At 41.1% G+C, this 23,629-nt stretch overlaps 1 long non-coding RNA gene across 2 annotated transcripts; it reads right to left on the bottom strand.

Annotated features, from left to right (window-relative positions):
* Window positions 1–19,439: 19,439 nt before the first annotated feature.
* Window positions 19,440–22,714, bottom strand: LOC113358700. Of its 2 annotated transcripts, none has more exons than XR_003364711.1 (2): window positions 21,907–22,714; window positions 19,440–19,936 (listed from the first exon to the last, which is right to left on the bottom strand). It is a non-coding gene; the product is annotated as an uncharacterized LOC113358700 (long non-coding RNA). The 2 variants fall into 2 exon arrangements; XR_003364710.1 differs by having other exon boundaries at window positions 21,986–22,713.
* Window positions 22,715–23,629: the final 915 nt, after the last annotated feature.

Here is a 23,629-nt window from a genome sequence, read left to right on the forward strand (position 1 = left end):
AGAATTTGACCGGATGCATTCGATAAGGGCCACCTCTTGCTAAGAGTCATGTAATTATGTTTTTCTTTTTGTTCATGTATCAAAAGTGTCACTATGTTGTAAAGATCAAAGTTATTTCTTACAAAAAAAAAAAAATATTCAATCAAGTATTTATTTATTCCATGTTTTGTCATGTTAAAGACAATATTCTCTCTTGTTCCAAAAATAAAAGAGAGTAATCAATGTAAATAAGAGTCATGTAAAGAGTCATCTTTTTGTTGTAAATAGTCTTGTAATAAGCAAGGAGGGTGCAGCCATCGATGTATAACGCGGGTAAACTGAAATATCACCAACTCATTGGGTGAATATTCACAATTCTCGTAAAGCCGGACAGCTAGCTTGGCTTAGAATTCGGTTCTTAGCCTAAAAACTATCTCTTGGTGATTAGTAGTCATAACTTCAGATCTTTCTTTACACATGTGTAGATACACTTTACACTCTTATCACATGTCTTTATTTGTTATCAGTGCTAGGATTGTGCCTTTGATAGCTAGATTGACATCTCCATTTTGCTGTGAGCTTAAACTGACTTGCACATGTCACATTTGATGGAATCTGAGCTTATATTTTGACCTAGAACTTTGTAGGTACGTTCTAAGCAAACCTTCACGAGACTTCACTCGTCCACTAGGGACACTTAGTGGTTTAAAAGGCTTAGTGCATACGCTAAATGCATTTGAGAGACCAGCGACAGTGGTATAGGTAGGATTTCCTTAGTTTTGTTTTACTTGAGGACAAGTAAAATTCAGGTTTGGGGGTATTTGATGAGTGCTAAAAAGTGCATATTTCTATATATTTTTCTTGGCATTTAACTCATCTTTTGTGCATTAATTCTACATTTTATCCCATATTCTGTATTTTCTTTGTTTTCAAGAATAAATATTTTTATTAACTAATTTTGCATTTTTAGGTAATAAATAAAGTTTGGATGAATAGCGGAGCGAAAAGAGCAGAAAAGTAGTGAAAAGCCGGGAGGAATTACACAAGGAAGCCGCGAAGAATGTTGTGCACAAGACCAAAAGGCTAGAAGTGGGCTTGAAGAGGAAGAATTGTTCTTAAAGAAGATATGGGCTTGGCATACCCAAGGCCCAAAACCCTCACCCAAATCCATTTCATATATCCATACCCGTTTCCTTTTCTAGCCGTCAGATTGGATCATCTCAGCATCTTATGGTCGCAGCATCGCCAGTACATCAAAGTCTGAAGCTCCTGTCTAACACTACAACACCTAACTCCATCTTGAGCCGTCAGTTTCGTTGTATCACGCATCCGACGGTCGATACCAGCCTCTTCACTTGTAGCCGTTAGATTTATCTATCATTTCCGCATCCCACGGCTCAGCTTCGCTGGACATCGAATTGGCTACACCCGCTTCACACTGTAACAACCTACACCTATACCCATCGCCAAACACTCCCCTCCTTCTTTCCATCGAACCAATCTTCTTCCTCCCACTCCCTCTGCAACTACTCCACTGTCACCACCTTCTCCATCATCACCACCATTCCCTGACACCACCAAACCACTCTACTCCACCCTAAAAGCGAAACCCATCATTTCCCCCATCTTTCTAGCCGCCTACTTCATCAATCTCGCACCTTTCCTATCTCTGAAACCCTAGGTTAGAGATTGATGAATTAGGTGAAGCTAAAGAAGAAATTAAGGTGTGGGAATGAAGCAGTGAAGTCAGAGGAAGATTGGGTCGACGTTGTGGGTAAGATTTGACCCATCAAATTAGGTGAAATCGAAACCCTAAATTCATTGTTTTGGGATTTTTTTTGGATAAACCCTAATTTTGTAAATTAGGTATTTTTGAGAATTGGGCGTAACTATAAATAGAGTTGTGATGTGTGTGAAAGGGGGTATGCCTGGACTAGCCAGTGTGTCACCCAAGAGCACTGGAATAGCCAGTGTCTCAAGGGTTGTAGTTCAATGCTCTGTTTATGTTCAATATTTGAATTCATGTTTCAATTATCTTGTATGATGTATGTTTGTGTTAGCATGTTAGTCATGAGCTAAGTCTCACTAGCTGAGGCTCAGATGAAGCTTTAGTGGACTGTTAGGTAGTGGAATGTTAGGTTAGAAGCCTTAGTTCACTGAATTGATTGAGCAATGGGAGAAATCAGTGCTCACTAGTGCTTGTGATTGATTGTACTGTCAAAAGACAGTCAATACTAGGAGCACATCAGTTGAGCAAGCTGATTATCTTGCTATTCCCTTTTGTATGCTTAGGATCTTAAGTTGGCCTTAACTGTCACTTAGTTCCATTAGGGATTCAACCTAGAACTACATTATTTGGCTCGGTCACAAGGGTGGATTCAAAGCCGTAGCTTAGCCCACAATTTGTTTTTACAGTCACTTGCAACTCTAATTCTGTTATTCTTATTGCTCAGTTGAGTTTTCCTTGCTGTTTTATTTAGCTTTTGCACTTCACATCTTGCTGTGCACTGAAATCAGTGCACTGCCTTCCCTGCCCTTGGCTCATAGCCTTGGTTAGATGTTTTACCATCTATGTTTCACTGTCACTGCAGCCTTGTGACCTTGCATTTAGTTTTGCATCAATTATCAGCATAGTGTAACTTCATTGCACACTCCCAAGTCCCTGTGGAATGACCCTGTTCTTGCACACAAGCTACAACTGACCCTGTGCACTTGCAGGTATCACTGTAGGCATCCATTTATTGTCTAATTTTCTACATCTTTAAATGCCTACCAGTATATGTCCCAGGAACAATTCCATAAATTTTCAGCCATTTAGTCTCCCTATAACACCTCCAAATTCTTGATTGAAATTTGACAGTGATAAACATTATTTTCCCGCCAATTTTAAAAATTTGAATTTGAGAAAGATGAGTGTTGTGGACAAAAATGGGCTACATATATCCGTGGGTGACACTTAGCAAAAATGGGGGTCCGTATAGCAATTGTCCTCCAGGGGTCCAAATAGCACTTTTTGAGCAACTTTTTCCACACAATTGTATTTCTCCAAAAATACCTACACAAACATAAAAACACCATAATAAGTACAAAATCAAGCACTAGCAATAGAGACACTGAGGACAATTCAGACACAAAAATGTGTCTATCAAATACCCCCAAACTTATTATTTGCTAGTCCTCGAGCAAACCTAATCTAGAAAATAAAAATGACTACACTTAGCACGTGCAGCAAACCGTTAAACCGCTAGGTGGCCCTAGCGGCGGAGTGTTGTCTCCGGAGGGTTTACCAGAGGTGTACCCACAAAACAATTACTCCAGACCCTAGATATCTACACAGAACCTTGTAAGGCACTAAAGAATCTCCTTGGTTGGCATACTCTCATTGACTACAGGAGGAAGTACCCTGATGCGAAATTCCAATTGTTGTACACGAGTTTGCACTCAGCATAATAAAATTCATATATAAGTGACAGAGCTCTACTCAGATAGTTTCTGTACATCATAACCGGAGTCAACCAATCACATGGAAAGATTAAGAAGATGGATAAAGAGATGGTTAAAAGTGAACGGTGTTTCCCATATCTGTCTGAAGGCCTCTGCCAAGATGAACCTATCCTAATGGACTGAGATACCGGTATGACTAATATCAACACAACTGGCATATACAAGGGGACCAGTGGTCGATAAACCTAACTTTAGGTCAACACAACTGGCATATACAAGGGCACCAGTGGTCGAATTTATTGAATTTATTCCGGTTGGTCTAATGGTCTGGTCTCATATTTTTTTTTTTGGTATCTCAATCACTCTATTCCACCCTAGCAAAGGTAACAACTTGAATCGTGTTCCCCACCAAATCACTTAAAAGAAATAAAAACAGAAGGATTAGGATTCAACGAGATATGGCGAAACTACCATGTTTTTTTTTATTCTAACACCCGAGCTCTGTGCTTTTATGAATAGAGTTTTTAGATGTTTCCATCTAATCAGATTGGTTCCTCAACTCCTACAACCAAGATGTTTCCATCCACTTAGATTGGTTAGTGCCATCCTTAATAAGCATAAGTTTCTAGGATATGGAGTTTATTTATTGCAACTAAAAGCTAACAAAAAGATTCTTCCCCACCCCCAAACTTAAATCTGATATTGTCCTCAATGTTTCTAATGAAAGATCAATACCAAACAGTAAAGTAACATGAGGAATTAGTAAAGAGAGAAGTCGGAAAGATAGTACCTGGGTGAAGAGAGAAATCAAAAACTAATATACAACAACATATAATCGCCTAGATGGTCTATCAAGGGTAAACAGGGTCCTCCAGAAGGACCTCCTCAATATCACCTGTAGGAAAGGGCTCTAATAAGGGTTTCAATCTCTGACCGTTAACCTTCGAAGAACTACTACCATCCGGTGTCTCGATCTTAACAGATCCATGAGGAAAGACAGTGCGAACAATAAAAGGACCCGTCCACCGAGAACGTAACTTCCCAGGTAAAAGATGCAAGCGGGTATCATACAGAAGAACTTTTTGACCTGGAGAAAATGACTTTCTTAAGATATTTCTATCATGCACAAGTTTCATTTTGTTCTTATACTCCTTAGCACTATCGTATGAATCTCTACGAATCTCTTCCAACTCATTGAGCTGGAGTTTCCTATGGGCTCCTGCCTTGTCAAGTGAAACATTTAGCTGCTTAACAGCCCAATAAGCTCTATGTTCTAACTCCACAGGTAAGTGACATGCCTTGCCATAAACAAGCCGATAAGGCGACATTCCAATGGGGGTCTTAAACGCAGTACGGTAAGCCCATAAGGCATCAGTAAGCCTAGACGACCAGTCATTCCGATTAGGATTAACTGTTTTCTCAAATCTACGTTTTATCTCCCTATTGGAAACTTCTACCTGACCACTAGTCTGTGGATACGGGGTAGCTACCTTATGTGTAATACCATATTTCTTCATCAAAAGCCTAAAAGGTCCATTACAAAAGTGCGACCCACCATCACTAATTATAGCTCGCGGTGTACCAAAATGTGTAAGTATATTATTTTTCAAGAACTCAATCACAACCCTATGGTCATTTGTTTTACACGTAGCCGCCTCAATCCACTTTGAGACATAGTCTACAACGACAAGGATGTATAAGTTACCAAAAGAATTAGGAAACGGACCCATAAAGTCAATACCTCAAACGTCAAAGACCTCGACAACTAAAATAGGGTTCAAGGGCATCATGTTCCTACGGGAAACGGTTCCTAATTTCTGGCAACGCTCACAAGTCACACAGTAATTGTGGGAGTCTTTAAACAACGAAGCCAATAGAATCCACACTGCAATATCTTAGCAACAGTTTTCTTAGCACTAAAGTGACCCCCACAAGCATGATCATGACAAAAGGAAATAATACTGGACTGGTCACTCTTAGGTATACATCTCCTAATAATCTGGTGTGGACAATACTTAACAAATAAGGATCATCCCAAAAGAAGTGCTTAACCTCAGCTAAAAACCTAGAACGATCTTGTTTACCCCAATGTTGGGGCATTCGACCTGTAACAAGATAGTTCACTATATTTGCATACCAAGGTAATTGGGTAATAAAGAACAATTGTTCATCAAGAAAGCTATCCCTTATAGGAAGGGAATCATCAGGGGAACTAACAACTAGTCTAGACAAGTGGTCTGCTACAACATTTTCGGCACCCTTTTTGTCTCTAATGTCTGGAGAAAACTCTTGCAACAAAAGGATCCACTTAATCAATCTAGGTTTTGTATCCTTCTTAGACAAAAGATATTTCAAAGCAGCATGATCAGTATATATGATGATCTTAGAACCTAAGAGATAGGGTCTAAACTTGTCTAAGGCAAACACAATGGCTAAAAGTTCCTTCTCGGTAGTGGTATAGTTCAACTGGGCATCATTCAGAGTTTTGCTAGCATAGTAAATCACATGAAGTAATTTGTTTTCTCGCTGACCTAGCACAACACCAATAGCATAATATGAAGCATCACACATGATCTCAAAGGGTAGGTTCCAGTTGGGTGCCTGGACTATGGGGGCGGTAGTGAGTAAATTCTTAAGCTTCTCAAAAGCCTCTAAACAAGCATCATCAAAGACAAACTTAACATCTTTTGCAAGCAAATTGCAAAGAGGTCTAGAAATTAGGCTAAAATCCTTAATGAATCGACGATAAAAACCTGCATGCCCTAAGAATGACCTAATATCTCTTACAGTTTTTGGGACCTGTAAAGTCTTAATAAGGTCAACTTTGGCTTTATCTATATTTATACCCTTAGAAGATATGATATGCCCTAAAACAATTCCTGAACGAACCATGAAGTGACATTTCTCCCAATTAAGCACTAAATTGTTTTCCTTACACCTAGTCAACACTAGTGACAAATGATGTAAGCACTCATCAAAAGACGAACCAAACACTGAAAAATCATCCATAAAGACCTCTAAGAACCGTTCTACCATGTCAGAAAATATGCTCATCATGCAACGCTGAAAGTCGCAGGGACATTACAAAGCCCGAAAGGCATGCGACTATACGCAAAGGTACCAAAGGAACAGGTAAAAGTGGTTTTCTCCTGGTCTTCTGGGGCAATAACGATCTGATTATATCCAGAGTAGCCATTTAAAAAGCAGTAGCGACTATGCCCACCTAATCTCTCTAGCATCTGGTCGATGAAGGGAAGGGGAAAGTGGTCCTTCCTAGTGACCTTTTTTAATTTCCTATAGTCAATACAAACACGCCAACCCGTGGTCACTCGGGTCGGGATTAACTCATTGTTATCATTCTGGACTACTGTAATACCGGATTTCTTGGGTACAACCTGAACGGGGTTGACCCACTTACTGTCTGAAATGGGGTAGATAATGCCTGCATCTAACAACTTAAGGACCTCGTTTCGAACTACCTCTTTCATATTAGGGTTTGTAGATCTGATGCATACAAACAGTGGGACTTATACTCTTAATGTCAGCTATGGTCCACCCTAAAGCTTCCTTGTTGTTTTGAAGGACGGTTACTAGCCTACTTTCCTGGTCACTATCCAAGACGGAAGAAATAATCACAGGTGAAGTCTCAGACGGGCCTAAAAACCTATATTTCAGGGAATATGGCAATGGTTTTAGGTCCAACTTAGGAAGCTCTTCTAATGAAGAAACTAGGGTAGACTTAGAAACTGGTAGTGGTTCGACTTTAGGTTTCCATCCATTACTAGTATCTAACAAAGGGGTTGAATCTAACAAAGCATTCACCTCATTAATTACATTATCATCATCAAAATCAATCCCAAAGTGAGCTAGGCATTTCTCTAATGGATCTTCTAACAAAGTGTTTGGTAATGACTCCTCGACTAATGTTCCTATCATGTTCACCTCTTCTATGTTCGAGTCATCTAGTTCAGAGGGTAGCTTACTAATATTAAAAATGTTCAGCTCAATAGTCATATTACCAAAAGACAATTTCATAATACCATTTCAAAAGTTAATGATCGCATTGGATGTAGCTAAAAACGGGCGACCTAAAATTACCGGTATCTGGTTTTCTGGGTCACGGACAGGTTGGGTATCTAGGATAACAAAATCCACTGGATAAATAAACTTGTCAACCTCTATGAGAACATCCTCGATCACACCACGAGGAATTTTAACAGACCTATCAGCTAACTGAAGTTCATCTGGGTAGGTTTCATCTCACCAAGTCATAGCTTAAGGTACACATGATTTGGTAGTAAGTTCACACTAGCTCCTAAGTCAAGCAACGCTTTCTCAACACGGTATTTACCTATTGTGCAAGAAATGGTAGGGGACCCTGGGTCTTTATACTTAGGAGTAGTGGTATTCTGAATAATAGAACTCACCTGACTAGCTAGAAAGGCTTTCTTCTGGACATTAAGCTTTCGCTTTCGCGTACACATATAATTGAGAAACTTGGCATAAGAGGGAATCTGCTTAATTGCATCTAGTAGTGGAAGGTTGATAGTTACCTGCTTAAAAACCTCCAATATATCATTAAAATTGGACTCCCTCTTAGTTGGAACTAGCAGCTGTGGGAATGGGGCTCTAGGGACAAAGCCGGGCTAAATATGACCCTCATTGGTATCTTTAGAGACTCTATCAGTCTCCTCAGTTTCTGGTTCAGAAGGGTGAACTACAACATGTTCACTATCAGGCATGAAAACCTTGTTGTCTATCACTCTACCACTCCTAAGGGTTTTAATAGCATTCACATGATCAGATGGTCTTTCACCTATTTCATTAATTCCTCTAGGGTTGGGTTGAGTCTGACTAGGAAACTTACCTCTTTCTCTTAAAGACTCATTTATCTGACTAACCTGGGTTCTCAACTCGGAAATAGCATGAGAGTTAGCCTGACCTATTCTCTTATTTTCTTCTAAACCTTGAGTAACAGATTGCTGAAACTGCACAGTGTTACGAGTTAACAAAGCAAGAGACTCTTCTAAACTCATAATCTTCTTATCCGAAGGGTTATGAAACTGTGCCTGAGCTGAAGGATTCTTAGTATAGCCAAAACCTGGGGGAACCTGAGCATTACTAGACTGACCTTGATTCTGGCCCTTGGACCAAGAAAGGTTTGGATGGTTTCTCCAGCCAGGGTTATAGGTTTCTGAATATGGGTCAAACTTCTGTCGGTTATCAAACCTAGTGTTGTTATAAAGAGCATTGGATTGCTCTTCAACAACATGGCTTTCCCAAAAAGGCTCATTTCTTCCACTACTACCACTAGAATGACCTAATTCTAAGGCTTCTAACCTTTTGGCTATAGCTTCTATTTTGGCATCTGACTCATGAGATCCTTCTACCCTATTAACATTTCCTCTACTTAGAAGAATTGTTTTCTGGGGTTCCCTACTATTTTCCCATTGTTGGGTCTTATCAGCGATTTCATTCAAAAATGTCATCGCTTCATCAACAGTTTTATTCTCAAACCCACCTGTGCATAAGGACTCAACCATGGTTGTTGTTGAATAATATAAACCCTCGTAGAGGATCTGAACTAACCTAACCTTCTCCAAACCATGATGAGGACATTGAGATAACAAGTCATTGAACCTTTCTAAGTACCTATATAAAGATTCTCCCTCTTGTTGGGCAAAAGTACATATTTGTGTCCTAATAGACGATGTTTTATGCCTTGGGAAAAACTTATGTATAAAGGCAGAAGTAAGTTGGTCATAGGTTTCAATTGACCCAGAGTCCAAACTATACAGCCAATATTTGGATTTATCTTTTAAGGAAAAGGAGAATAACCTAAGTTTCAACGCATCATCACTTAGGTTTTTAATTTTCAGAGTACTACAAACTTCCTCAAATTACCTAACATGAAAATAGGGGTTCTCATTCTCCTTCCCTAAAAGCATTAGGAGCATCTGTAAAGTCCCAGGTTTCAGTTCATAATTTGCCTCGGTTTCAGCTAACTTGATACAAGACGGACGAGAGGTCCTAGTTGGGTTTAGCAAAGCTTGAAAAGTTGCCATTTCCGGCACTACCAAAGGACTAGGAGTATTAGGGGTACTTTCCTCACGAAGAGACAGATTCTCAAAATTGAAGTTTCCAAAAACAGGGCTCTCAAAAGAAGAGTCTTCGAGCTCCCCACCTTCACAAGAAGAACTACTAGGTTTGTCACTAATCAAACGACCTAGAGTGTTTCTTTTCCAAGCCCGTTTAAAAACTTCAGGCATACACTAGAAAAACAAAATCAAAAAGAAAGTCCTAAAAAGGAAGGGATGTTCTATGCAAACACAAACAAGGCTGACTCCACCACAGCAAACCTACTGATTTCTAGCAAACAAAAAGCATGATGGCTCCACTTAGATTGTTTCTAGACCAGCTTTTAATCCTTCGAACGGGAATTCGTTACAATTTAAGCAAACCCCTCTGGAATCAATCCGAGTTAAAGTAAGTTGAATAGAGGCGAGGGAAGATCGGTGGAGCTTTGATACCCAGGGCCTCACCGGTATTACAAGGCGGCGCAGTCACGCATTCAACTTACAAAAACCGTCAAGAACTTCGAAGTATGCTTAAAAGAGTAACCAATATTTTTCGAATGACATTCCTGTTAAGCTCGTTACCCTATCGGTCTCGTTCTAGTCAAAATTTTAAGCTTAGGTTCGCGTTTGGTGTCGTTTTCCTAAGGCGGGCAAGAAGAGAACGGTGATGAAATCCGAACTCTTATCTTGTATGGCCAGTTCTTGCCCTTTACTAGGAAATTAAAACAATCGTTTTCAAGTCCTCAACATATATGCATAAGAAGGAAGAGAAGTAACTCGCTGACAGGGGATCCGCGAGTGTTTCGACAAACTTACCTCCCGCACCAGACGGGGTATGAACCTTTGTAGTCGACTCGGGCCACGACTCCTATGTCATGTACGAACCCGAGGGGCCGAGGTGATATTGTAATCAACGTCCTTCTCTGCAAACAGTTTATATTTAAACTACCCTTACGTAGGGTTTAAAAAAATAATGTCCCAAAATTTAAAGTCCAAAGTCCAAAAATATAAAGTGCAAAAGAAAAAGAAAGTCTAAAAAAATAAAAATGTCTTCTTTTTTCTCTCTTTTTTTTTTAAAATAAAAAAAAATCTTCTTCTTTCGCTTTGCCTTTTACTCGAAGTCTTTAAGTGTTCACCAAAAGCTTTCGCAAAATTTTCTTTCGCTCCAAATTCCGAATTCTGTAAGAAAAAGACAAAAACCCAAAAACGTAAAGAATAACAAATAAAAAAAAAACCTTAAAAAAAAAATCTAAAAACTCTAGCCTAAAGACAAGTCCGCGTCGGTGGCGCTAAAAATTTATATGACTTTCAAAGTTGTTGTAGTAATAAGATTCGTTCAGGACTTGTGAAAGCAGATTTTAGACTTAATTTTAAATAAAAGTTATAGGAAACTTAAATAAAAGTGATATGAAAAATATGGAGAAGACTGGGTCTATGGATTCCACTAATTACCAATATCAAAGTGATTTATATTCTCTAATTATAATTATGCAAATCCTTCACTCAAATTGATTCTTAATATTGCAAAAGTTGTTTTTTTAGAAATAACAATTGTAAATCGAAAGTATGGGACATCAAAACCCTAGGCTAGCATGATCCATCAATTGAAATAACAATTGTTTAACAAAAACCATTTTATCTATTTATTTATCAAGGCAAATAATCATATAATAATTTCATAAATTAAATAAAATAGAGATTACCACATTTCATTGGCGAAATAGCTTCCTCCGTCGCCCCAGAGGATGGTTTCTAGCTCATCATGTTGGAAACAGACTCAAAGTATTGATTCATGCTCAAAATTTGTTTACAAAGATGAAATGGAGAGAAAATAATGAAAATCGGGTGTTTGCAACGTTTATAATTGTTGCAAAACACTGTTACAAAGAACGATAAAAAAAATTGTTGTTGTTGTATCTCTGCGACCCTCGTATGGTTGTCGTTGTCACTGTTGATAAACGACTGCCTCTGGTGGTCTTTTGTTCTTTGTGTTCTCCCTAGCAGCAGCAGAACAATTTTCTCTGCAACACGATCAATCTCCTTTGTTGTTACTCTAAACTCTCTCAAACTCTCCCGACCGCAAATTCTCCGTCCCGGCAATCTATTTATACTCCTCAGCCTCATTTAATCACGCCATAATTCTCAATATTCTTCATTGAACTCGGGCAGTAAAGAAAATATTCTGGGAATATTTTCTTCCCTGATTTAGCTTCTCACGTGTTTCTACATCTGCAAAATCTACTTATTTATCTTTGTCAAGGTCCAAAGTGTTGCTCGAGTCATCAAACATGAGCAGAACACGTTTAAATTCTCAAAACTCATGCAATCCCGTGAACTGTTCCTCTCATGCACATGCTGCCCTGTTTTATTCTCACGGATTTTTCAGCCAAATTTGATCGACCAAAACACTTGTAATAGCTTTGTATAAGTCCCAGGAACAATTCCATAAATTTTCAGCCATTTAGTCTCCTTATAACACCTCTAAATTCTTGATTGAAATTTGACAGTGATAAACATTATTTTCCCGCCAATTTTGAAAATTTGAATTTGAGAAAGATGGGTGTTGTGGACAAAAATGGGCTACATATAGCCGTGGGTGACACTTAGCAAAAATGGGGGTCCGTATAGCAATTGTCCTCCAGGGGTCCAAATAGCACTTTTTGAGCAACTTTTTCCACACAATTGTATTTCTCCAAAAACACCTACACAAACATAAAAACACCATAATAAGTACAAAATCAAGCACTAGCAATAGAGACACTGAGGACAATTCAGACACAAAAATGTGTCTATCACCTAACGCATGGCAACTTCCGGCCCAAGGCCTAACATCACGGTTTTGCCAAAACCTTAATTTTGGCCACGCCTAAAATATGCCAAAGCCATGCTGGCCCTACCACATGTCGCTGGCTGCCAAACGAAGGGTTGCAACAATCAACGGCTACTCTTTCATCTGAGATGCAGATCTCTGCCGTCCAAGTTCGCCATCTAACGCTTGGAAATTTCCGTCCCAATGGAAAACATCATGGTTTTGCCAAAACCCTAATTTTGGCCACGCCTAAAATATGCCAAAGCCATGCCGGCCCTACCACATGTCGCTGGCTTACAAACGAAGGGTTGCAACAATCAACGACTACCCTTTCATCTGAGATGCAGATCTCAGCCGTCCAAGTTCGCCACCTAACGCATGGCAACTTCCGGCCCAAGGCCAAACATCACGGTTTTTCCAAAACCCTAATTCTGGTCGCGCCTAAAATATGCCAAAGCCATGCTGGCCCTACCACATGCCGCTGGCTGCCAAACGAAGGGTTGCAACAATCAACGGCTACCCTTCCATCTGAGATGCAGATCTCAGCCGTCCAATTTCGCCACCTAACGTATGGAAACTTCCGTCTCAAGGCCAAACATCACGATTTTTCCAAAACCCTAATTTTGGTCGCGCCTAAAATATGCCAAAACCACGCCGGCCCTACCACATGCCGCTGGCTTCCAAACGAAGGGTTGCAACAATCAACGGCTACCCTTCCATCTGAGATGCAGATCTCAGCTATCCAAGTTCGCCACCTAAGGCATGGCAAATTCTGTCCCAAGGCCAAGCATCACGGTTTTGCCAAAACCCTAATTTTGGCCACGCCTAAAATATGCCAAAGCCATGCCGGGCCTACCACATGTCGCTGGCTGACAAACGAAGGGTTGCAACAATCAAAGACTACCCTTCCATCTGAGATGCAGATCTCACCCGTCCAAGTTCGCCACCTAACGCATGGCAACTTCCGACCCAAGGTAAAGCATCATGGTTTTGCCAAAACCCTAATTTTGGCCACGCCTAAAATATGCCAAATCCATGCCGACCCTACCACATGCCGCTGGCTGCCAAACGAAGGGTTGCAACAATCAACGACTACCCTTCTATCTGAGATGCATATCTCAGCCGTCCATGTTCTCCACCTAACGCATGGCAACTTCCGTCCCAAGGCCAAACATCACGGTTTTTCCAAAACCCTAATTTTAACCGCGCCAAAAAGATGCCAAAGCCATGCCGGCCCTACCACATGTCGTTGGCTGTCAAAAGAAGGGTTGCAACAATAAACGACCACCCTTCCTCCTGAGATGCAAATCTCAGCGTACAAGCTTTCCACCGAACGCATGGAAACTTTTTTCCTAATTCCAAGGCCTAATTTTGGCCGCACCTAAACTATGCCAAAGCCCTAGTTTTGTCCGCGCCTAAACTACGCCAAAATCCTAGCTCGGCCGCGCCTAAACCATGCCACTAGATGCAAACGAAGGGTTGCAACAATCAACGTCCACGCTTCCTCTTAAGATACGAATCTCAGCCATACAAACTTTCGACGATACGATTTGTGGCAATCTCTTGGCCATGATGCCAAAACCCTAATTTGGCCGTGCCAAGAGCATGCAAGCGCTGCAACCATGCCGCTGGTTGCCAAACGAATGGTTGCAACAATCTAAGGCTACCCTTCCTCTTGAGATGCATATCTCATCCGTATAAATCTTCCACCAAACGATTCATGGCAATATCTTGGCTGCGATGCTAACTCTTGGTCACGGCACCAACCTGGCTACGATGCCTATTCTTTGGTCACGACACCAACTTGGCTACAAACACCAAATCCTTTGGCAACGCCACACGTAGCAACATGCTACGCGTTTTCCACTAAAACACTCGAGACATCAAAACATGTAACAAACTGGGGGATGCTCATCAGGGTATTGGTATGGCGGTTTACAGCGTGCGGCGTACACTACGCCCGTTACATCAAAGTGTCATAAGGGTGAGGCGGTTAGTAAATACAAGAAGTAATGGTGAAACGTTTCCTTTATTATGGAAACATCAATTCCAGGCGTTACCCGTTACCATTTTCTTCCATTTACTCAACCGTTTCCACTTCTTACGAGACCAAGGTACGTTTCGTTGCGACTTGTATAAATAAGTCTCACCTATTTCCACCAAAGACAAGTTTTGGTCAGGAGAATACAACACTCAGAAATCACTTGTTAGCTTTCCCACATGTTAGCTTTCCACTCTCTGATACAAGTCGTCAAACAACTACTCTTCCCGAATCAATTATTCTGGTCTCAACACTCTCCTCGCTTCCCTCCCTAGACCAACCCTTCTCCTTCACTTTGTGACCGAAGCAAGTCTGGAACGACCATTTATTGGTTTAGGCCGGATTTGTAAAGATTGATCTCTCCAATCAAATTACTCCCTTGCAGTACATTGTTTAGGGTTTAGACTCGTTTCTCACCCACACACTCAAAATTACCAAAATCAGGAGAAACTGTTTTCACCCGCAAACAATTGGCGACCACAGTGGGAGATTAATCTCTCAGTTAAAATATCAATTTCCAATTCCCAATTTCATTCTTCAAACCAGATTTTAAGATGGTGAAAGCAAACGATCTGCTCGGGGATCAATGGCTCAGTCACCAAACGGCTCAGTTACCAGTTATCACATGACAAGGGGTGACTGGGGACTTCTAAGACGGTGAAAGCAAACGATCCTCTCGGGGATCAATGGATCAGCCACCAAACGGCTCAGTTACCAGTTATCACACGACAAGGGGTGACTGGGGACTTCTAAGATGGTGAAAGCAAACGATCCGCTCGGGGATCAATGGCTTAGTCACCAAACGACTCAGTTACCAGTTATCACACGACAAGGGGTGACTAGGGACTTCTAAGATGGTGAAATAAAACGATCCGCTCGGTGATCGATGGCTCAGTCACCAAACGTCTCAGTTACCAGTTATCACACGACAAAGAGTGACTGGGGACTTCTCGCGGTCAGGACGGCGTTGCCCATAAAACTATGGCGGACATGCCTATGGCTAGGGTTTGCACCAACAACAGAAGAGCAAATAGAAAGAAGAAACACGGAGATACGTACCTGGAATATATATGCCTGCTTTATTGCTACCAATATGTCGCTAGCACCAAGACATAGAAACGAAGCCAATAATACGAGTGCTAACAGCTTGTGCCCTTCCAGCGCCGGCAGCTTGCATCTTTTTCAGCGCTAACAGCTTGGTCCTTTCAGCACCGGCATCTTGCGTCTTTTCCAGCGGTAACAGCTTGCGTCCTTCCAGCGCCGGCAGCTTGCATCTTTTCCAGCGCCAATAGCTTGCGTCCTTCCAGCGCCGACAGATTGCATCTTTTACAGCGCTAACAGCTTGCGTCCTTCCAGCGCCGACAACTTGCATCTTTTCCAGAGCTAACAACTTGCGTCCTGCCAGCGCCGGCAGCTTGCATCTTTTCTAGCGCTAACAACTTGTGTCCTTCCAGCGTCGGCAGCTTGCATCTTTTTCAGCGCTAACAGCTTGCGTCCTTCTAGCGCCGGAAGCTTGCATCTTTTTCAGCGCTAACAGCTTGCGTCCTTCCAGCGCCGGCAGCTTGCATCTCTTCCAGCTCACAACTTGCGTCCTCCCAGCACCGGAAGCTTGCATCTTTTCCAGCTTTAACAACTTACATATTTTCAACGCCATCAGCTTGCACCCTTCCAGCGTAACTTCGCCGCCCATAGCCGATTGCACCAATAGCTCCGCGTCCCAAGCCGAGCCAACGACGTTGACGGATCACCAAGCCAAGATGGCGCACGCCGACTCCAACAAATCGCGTCCTACCCAACAGCGCCATGTACCATTCCTTAGACAGCCGGGGCAGCGCCATCCCCCTTTCCATAGCCAGCCAGAGCACCGTCTCACGGAACACGTTGCAGTGCAACCGCTACCGATCAGTATCCAAAGTTGCAGCGCTGACGCCAACACTCAATGGTCAAACCAGATTTTTGCAAAGCCACGGATGCAAGGATCACAGATTCTTCATGCCTCCTGACAAAGTGATATTAATACGACACTCGTCGACACCAGGGACGCAGAAGATATCCCTTCATGCGTTACACATCCGATCACCAGAGCCAGACTCGCTTCCCCCCCTCCCAACGTTTCTTCAAGTGTGACAGCTCCAACCATCACCAGAACCGCTGCTACTCCACCATCAGGACGAGAGATTGGAGGAGACATAAGAAGCCGACCTCCTTTTACCGCTATTGATTTGATGGAAAGATGAAAGGATCTCGTAAGGCTCAGACATACATGGCTACAACTCAGAAAGAGATTCTTATTTTCTTCAAGACACTAACAGAGCGTCCACCACAAGAGTCACGTCAACCCCCGATGGAGATGGCAAGGAATACTGTTAACATCCGTTGCAGGCACTTCAGCAGGACGTGCGTTTATAGACGAAGAGGCTCGCGTTGCTCTTGAACGCCAAGTATAAGGGAGTCATCAATCCAATTTCATCACACGTGAAGATCAAGAACGACTTCTCCAAAATCGAGGCAAAGAAAATCAGCAACCCTCCTGAGTTCACAAAGACTCTCTTCCTGTCAGGAGATGCATGATTTCCGGGGACTTCACCCACAAAATCGTGTCGTGTATGATGAAACACTTATATGGGATTCTATATTTCCCCAAGGGGAAGCATCAAGACATATTTATAGTCCTCAACCGCACTGCATCATGAAAGAAGTTGTTTCCAGCCAGAGAAGCCCTTCCCAAACCTCAACCTCTCCTGGAAAGCACGATTGATAGATGAAACTGGGGACTCTTAACCACTATTCGCTTGAAGGGTGTCCAGCTTGACAGCACGCTAATTGACGCAGCTGCCCCGCTTCAACGTCCTCCAGCAGTGTCTCCGCTTCAATGTTCGCTCCAGAAGCCGCTCCGCTTCAGTGTTCTCTCCATAAGCTGTTCCAGGATCTGAAGTCGAAGCTTCAGCATTTGGCTCCTTAAGTTTCAACGTCCTCTCCAAGAGACGAAGCCACTTCAACTCTGCTCCCTCCTTCCAAGGACCGTACCGTGGCCACCACTCCTTCCTGCAAAGGGTCGTGTCACCACACTCCCCATGTCAAGGATCATGATCGCAACCAGCTAATCTTCGTGGTCATGGCCACCTTTTGATCCATTCCGCCAAAACTTGTGATCATGGACAGTTTGCTTGCTTACACATCCAGCCAATCCTTTTACTTCCATGGATGCCCATACAATTCCAGCCAACCTACTTTGTTCCCACGACAATGTAGTCTCTTCTGATTACATCTGCTACCAAGAACTGTCTCCGCTCATTTGTTGATACCAGCCATAGCTTCACCGCAGCAGCAATCACTACAAAGATAACCCGTACTCCTCCATATTTTAGTTTCATGTGGAAGAAGTAACAAAATCACCAGTATAAACGCACAATGCTGATGTATTTATCATGGTGTGGATAGGAAAAAACGGTTTGCTGTTTTTTTAGGGAAGTGGAGAGTCGAGCGTACGATCGAGATTCCTCAACCGAGCAAACTGTTGAACCTCACACAGATGCACTACAAAGGGATTGCTTAGATTCGAGAGATCAATTTGTAGGACTTCGGCCTAAACCAATTCAATGGTTGTTCTAGAGTCAATTCGGTCGCAAAGAGGGAGATGGGTTGATCTGTATGAGGAAAGTTGAGAATTGTGCGGGATCAAGGATTGTGGATGTGTTGAAGGTTTCTGCAATAATAGTGAACTGCTGAAGTTGAGTTCTGTGAATAAGTTTTAATCGAGTTGTTGACGAATGGTGATTGATGATAATGATGATAATCGGTTGTCCTAGATTTGTACTTATTTATACTGCAAGAATGATGAACACCTTGATCCCTGTAAGTGTGACGGTTTCTTAAGTGAAAGAGTGGGAAAGTGGAAGATCGTGGTGAAACCAGTCCCAGGTCGTGCGGAGACATGGTTGATCATTCTCCCACTACTTTGATAACTCCTTCAACCGTTTGCACGACTTACTCACATTCTAATCGTGGATGTATCCACGTGCCGTAGGCCACCAGACCAAAACCCTAAGTGGAATCCCCCATTTGTGACGTGATTGATGTCTCACGAATCATGGAGTCTGCATGACAGACGTGTATTTAATTAGTCACGTTGAGTGACTTAGACAATGAGTCTAGGTTTTGTTGAATTGAGCATGAATGACGAATTGTTCAGTGGAACATTGAGCAAGTATTGCTCGACAAATTACTGGATATCGATGGTTGGATCAATATTCGATCAAATGAACAAGTATTGCGAATTACTGAATATTGATAGTTGGATCAACAATTGAGAAATTGCTCAATTGGACGGATTACTGATAAATTACTGAATATTGAAAGTGGATCAATATTCGAGCAACTGAGCAAGTATTGCTCATTTTAGCAAATTATTGATAATTTACTGCATTTTGATGGATTGAGCAAGTATTGCTCAATTCAACAAATTATTTAGGGATGTCGTGACCCAGTAAAAATATTTTAATTAAAATATCGATAGATTAGCAAATATTATATAATTATCCGTGTGTTGTTTGCTGGATCAACATAAATTTATTCAGTCCCATGTTCCAATGGACTGTGGTTGAAGTACATTCAGCCAAGACTTGGCTTTCTCTTTTAAAGAGAAAGGAAATACTCTCGGTTTAAGGGACTCTTCCGGCATTTGGTCGAAATGCAGAGTCCCACAAATATCTTCAAAATCTCTAACATGTTGGTAGGGGTTTTCAGCATCAACCCCTCTAAATACAGGCAACATGTGAATTGTGCTTGATTTCAGGTCAAACTGGCCAGCATCAGCTGGTAGAATTATGCAAGAGGGCTGGCTTGCCATAGTTGGGTACATGTATTCCTTCATACTACGGTCCTGGTTTACTTCGTCACCCATTATGTCGGATTGGTCAGGACTATCTACTTCAGAACTAGGTATGTCAACAATTTCCTCTTGGATAATTCTAACAAGTCTATTTGTTTGGTCTCTAAAGGACACGATCATAGCCTAGCATACATACTAGTTACGTTCCAGAGACAAGAATTAACAGTAGGTGCCAGAACCAGGCCACAGATAATGATAAGTAGGAAGACAGATTCAGAGATTCATAATCATAAGAGTTTAGCACAGCTAACAACAATTTAAGCTAACCAGCGTATAGCTCAAAAATCACAGGATCATGCCTTTGTACACAGATTCAAATAGTTATACTGCCTAGACAAGTAGTAATGCACAGAGCACAGAATAGCACACAGATTCAATCAGTTTCAGGGATGAAACCATGCACAGGTTCTGTTGTGGTTGAGAAATCAACAGTGGAATAACAAATTTAGCAGGTCATTACATCACTCAGTTGTCACAGGAATATGCACAACAATACCAACAGTTAAAGAGGTTTTATGATGGTGAAGCGTTAACTAGCTCAGCAACAAGATGGTACGTCAATCACATAAACAATTAGAGTGGAAAGGAGTTGAAGAACAGACCGCCGGCGCAACACCGGGTTTAGACAAATCCACAAATTGTCCTGCTCCGTTTTCTTCCTTTCCTTGTTTCGCAGAGATAGTATTCGCAGGCACCTGCTGGCTCAACAAGAAACTTTCAGTACTCAGAATTTCACAGGTAGTGCAAAGATTTTCAGAGCTGATAGTTAACGTCTAGAATTGCAGAACAAAGGATGTGAACTGCACTGATGTAGATAGAACATGCAGCTTTGTACAGAGATCGAAAGAGAACGGGAAAAAGAGAAAGTTCAAAATGCAGGGATGCTTGATGGATATTATACAGGGATGTGAGACGTTCAACCAAGAGGTTAACTTTCAGCACCAAAATCTGCCACTACCACAGCTGAGTTTTTACAAGGTTAAGCTACAGTTTCAGACTCATGAATTAATCGACACAGTTCACAGGGATAACGGTTTATACAAAAACTGGCAAGCTACAGCATATAACGACAGAACGTTTTGGTTATGCAAGATGTATGATGATGATGCAAGAGACTGAAAATTACAGCAGACTGATTAGCTACTAAGAAATTTAGAAACTACAACAACAGGATATATAAACAAATGGTTTAACTTAAACTACAACACAACAGCAAAGTTACGGATGCAGGATGAATGAAATCAGAACTGTAGAAACCTAACTTATACTAGAATGCTTACACTACAGATGCTCTGAAAGTGAATAAGAACTACAAAACAGCAGAGGCTAAAAACAAATTACAGGACTAAGTTATTTTACAAGACTACGATGCTGGTAACTTAACTAAAAAGATGAAAATATGCAGATAAAACTAATATTTATAGGGCTAAAATTAAGAATAAAATGGAAATTTAACAGTCACTATCTAGATTACACAATGCACTTAAGGTAAAGAGATGGCTACTGACAATGACTAAGTTATACTAAATGCATGCAAACAATCTTAATGAAGAGTGACAATGCAGATTACAGAATTACAAAAATTTAGAAGTGACAGATGGAGGGAATAATATGAGATGCAAACTAACTACCAATCTACAGATTATAAATGGTGTAGAAGCTACTAATCCTAATTGAAATAAGATGCAGGACAAACAGGGATGCAAGTGAACAGAGTGATTGAAGCTAACTACAACTAACTAGATGCAGATCATATAAACAAATGGGTTACACTACTGAGATGGAATATAAACAACTAAGTTACACTAGCAATGGCAGAGAAACAGAAACTCCAGATACTTATATACAAGAGTAAGCTAAAAATCAGTAAAGAAAAGATGGAAACTTCAGCTACACCGCTACCGAGTCCCCGGCAGCGACGCCAAAAACTTGGTAGGATTGTAAAGATACCTACGACTATGTCAAACTGCAAGTGCACGGCGTCTATGGTAGACAGGGAAAATACAGGTCGATCCCACGAAGACAAGGTGGGTGTAGAGTCGATTTCGAAGTTTCACAATACTGATTCAAATATAAAGTGCACAAGAGTTGTTTTGTTGTGTCGATACGAGAAGATGATAATGGAGATTACAACAGTAAACTAAAAATGCAACAATAAAGATGTTAACACAAAGAATGGAGGCACTAGGATTATCGAATCCACCACTAATTCACACTATGTTATTCAAATAATCATACCATTCTTGTCCTTGTAACAGATAAGGGAGATGTGTCAAATCTACCACTTACCTAAGGTGTTTCACCAATGGATATATCAATCGCAACTAAAGTATCAATCTGGAGCACTAACTTTCTAATTAAGCACAACTAGTCAAGGGATTCATAACAGTCTCTAAGGCATGAGCTGCAGCACTATCAACACAGGGTTATCCTAACTACAATGGATGCCTGACATACACTGTGAGAGAAAAGTATTGAAGCACTAAGATTGAATCTATCCTAGAACATTTTAAGCATTCAAGAACAGCACAAGAAGTATGAAAAACACAGAGACAAGCTAGGGTTTCATCTAAACCCTAGCAAAGTAATTTAGAACATGATTAAGATGACTAAAACGCAATTGAATTTAGATAACTAATTGGTCCAACTGAAATTGGATTCTTACATAATTCACGGAGAACCCTATTTATACCCAATTCTCTTCTCGAACACTAGAATTTTACAATTAGAAGATAACCACTCACTCAAAACGCGTTTTCCCGACAAACCCCTTCTGCAATTCGACTTTCCAGCTCTTTGATTTGATGTTTGATTTTGAAGATAACCCTAGCTTCATCTCTCTCAATCCTAGATTCTAAGGTTACTGTTTGGAGAAGAAACTATGATGGAGATAGATAGAGGCTAGGATATTGATTGATAGTGGCTAGGAAGGTTGCTGAGATAAAAAAATGGTCGGTTAAAAAGTTGATTGATGGGGGAAGGCGAACTAAGAGGTGCAGGTGAAGTGATGGTTTTTGCAGACGGTAGAGAAAATGAGTATGAAGAGGAGGTGGTGTTTGGTTGTTGCTCGAACATGCTCAGAATGATAATTTGTTGAGTGTTCGTTCGAAACCCTAAACTTCGATCGTTCGAAACCATATGGAACTAATGACGTCCATGTGATGCCCACTTGCTCGAGTGAGCGTACACCAGGGTCCTCAGTTGACCGGTTAGTGAAGGAATGACGATTAAATGTTGGTTTCATCATTTATTGAAATAGTGCTCGATTGAGCATTAGGTGATAAAAACCTAATTATGGAAAAATCTAAATATGGAATTTCAAAGGAAAGAGCGGTCCTGGTGATGCATGGAAAGTCTCTTGTGAAAGTGATGGAAGCAAAGAAGTAAACTGGAGAAAGCCAATATTATGTATGCAAAAACAGGGAAGTTTCCTGCAGATGTTTTTGGAGTTATTAGTCTACCAAATTGCGTTTTCTTGAGCACGAATCATTGGCTAGGAAGAAGAATGGTGAACCGCGAAAACCGCCACTATCATTCCCTAATTCGCTGGTCCCACTAAACCCACCCCCAGCTGTCCTCCGTGGGGTTCACTGGGATCCATTAAAAATGATCTATGAGTGCTTATCCGACGTTCGGTTTTTGGATGGTTTTACCCACACAGTCTGTTTAGAACCACTGAATTTTTTATTCGGTTACCTACTTTCTTCTATAATTTGGAACAAAGACTCTTGACTAACCGTGTGTTTGAACCACACGAAAACTACCAAGACACGACAACTTCCATAAAATGGGATCCCCTGTTATCCTCTACGGGCCCTACCGGAACCATATCCAAAAATCTGTGAGAGAAAAAAGTTGAACTCGGCTTTGGTGTGGTCTGGTGCGGCGGTATGTCCAGAACCATTCAATTTGGAAATCCACTGGATTTTCACTTGTTATTTTCGGGGAAATTAGGGGGAGACCCAAAATAAATAATATTTTCATTGTCAGGCCCACAATTAATTTTGGGTACCGTGACACCCATAATTATTTTCGTGACACCTATAATTATCCGAAATTATTAAAAATATCTACATGACGGTTTATGCATCCGCATGATGGGTTATGGATACTATTTTTTCAGGGATAACTCGTTATGCATCCTAAATTTTCAGGGGTATAATTGCCAACGCAACTTGGATATAACATATCTAAAAATCCGTGCCTTGGAATTTTACAAATTTTATGTCGTTGGAAATCATTTTAAGAGAGCTACACAACGAGTACAAACAACAATATCAAGTTTTTGTTTTTCACGAAAAAAATCGGAAATGATCATCATTTTAGGCAAAATTTTCGAAAACTTGATACATAACCATTATGTAGCCACCAAAAAGGATGCATAACGC

This window comes from Papaver somniferum, chromosome 3, assembly GCF_003573695.1.
Source record: "Papaver somniferum cultivar HN1 chromosome 3, ASM357369v1, whole genome shotgun sequence".
NCBI classification, from domain to species: domain Eukaryota; kingdom Viridiplantae; phylum Streptophyta; class Magnoliopsida; order Ranunculales; family Papaveraceae; genus Papaver; species Papaver somniferum.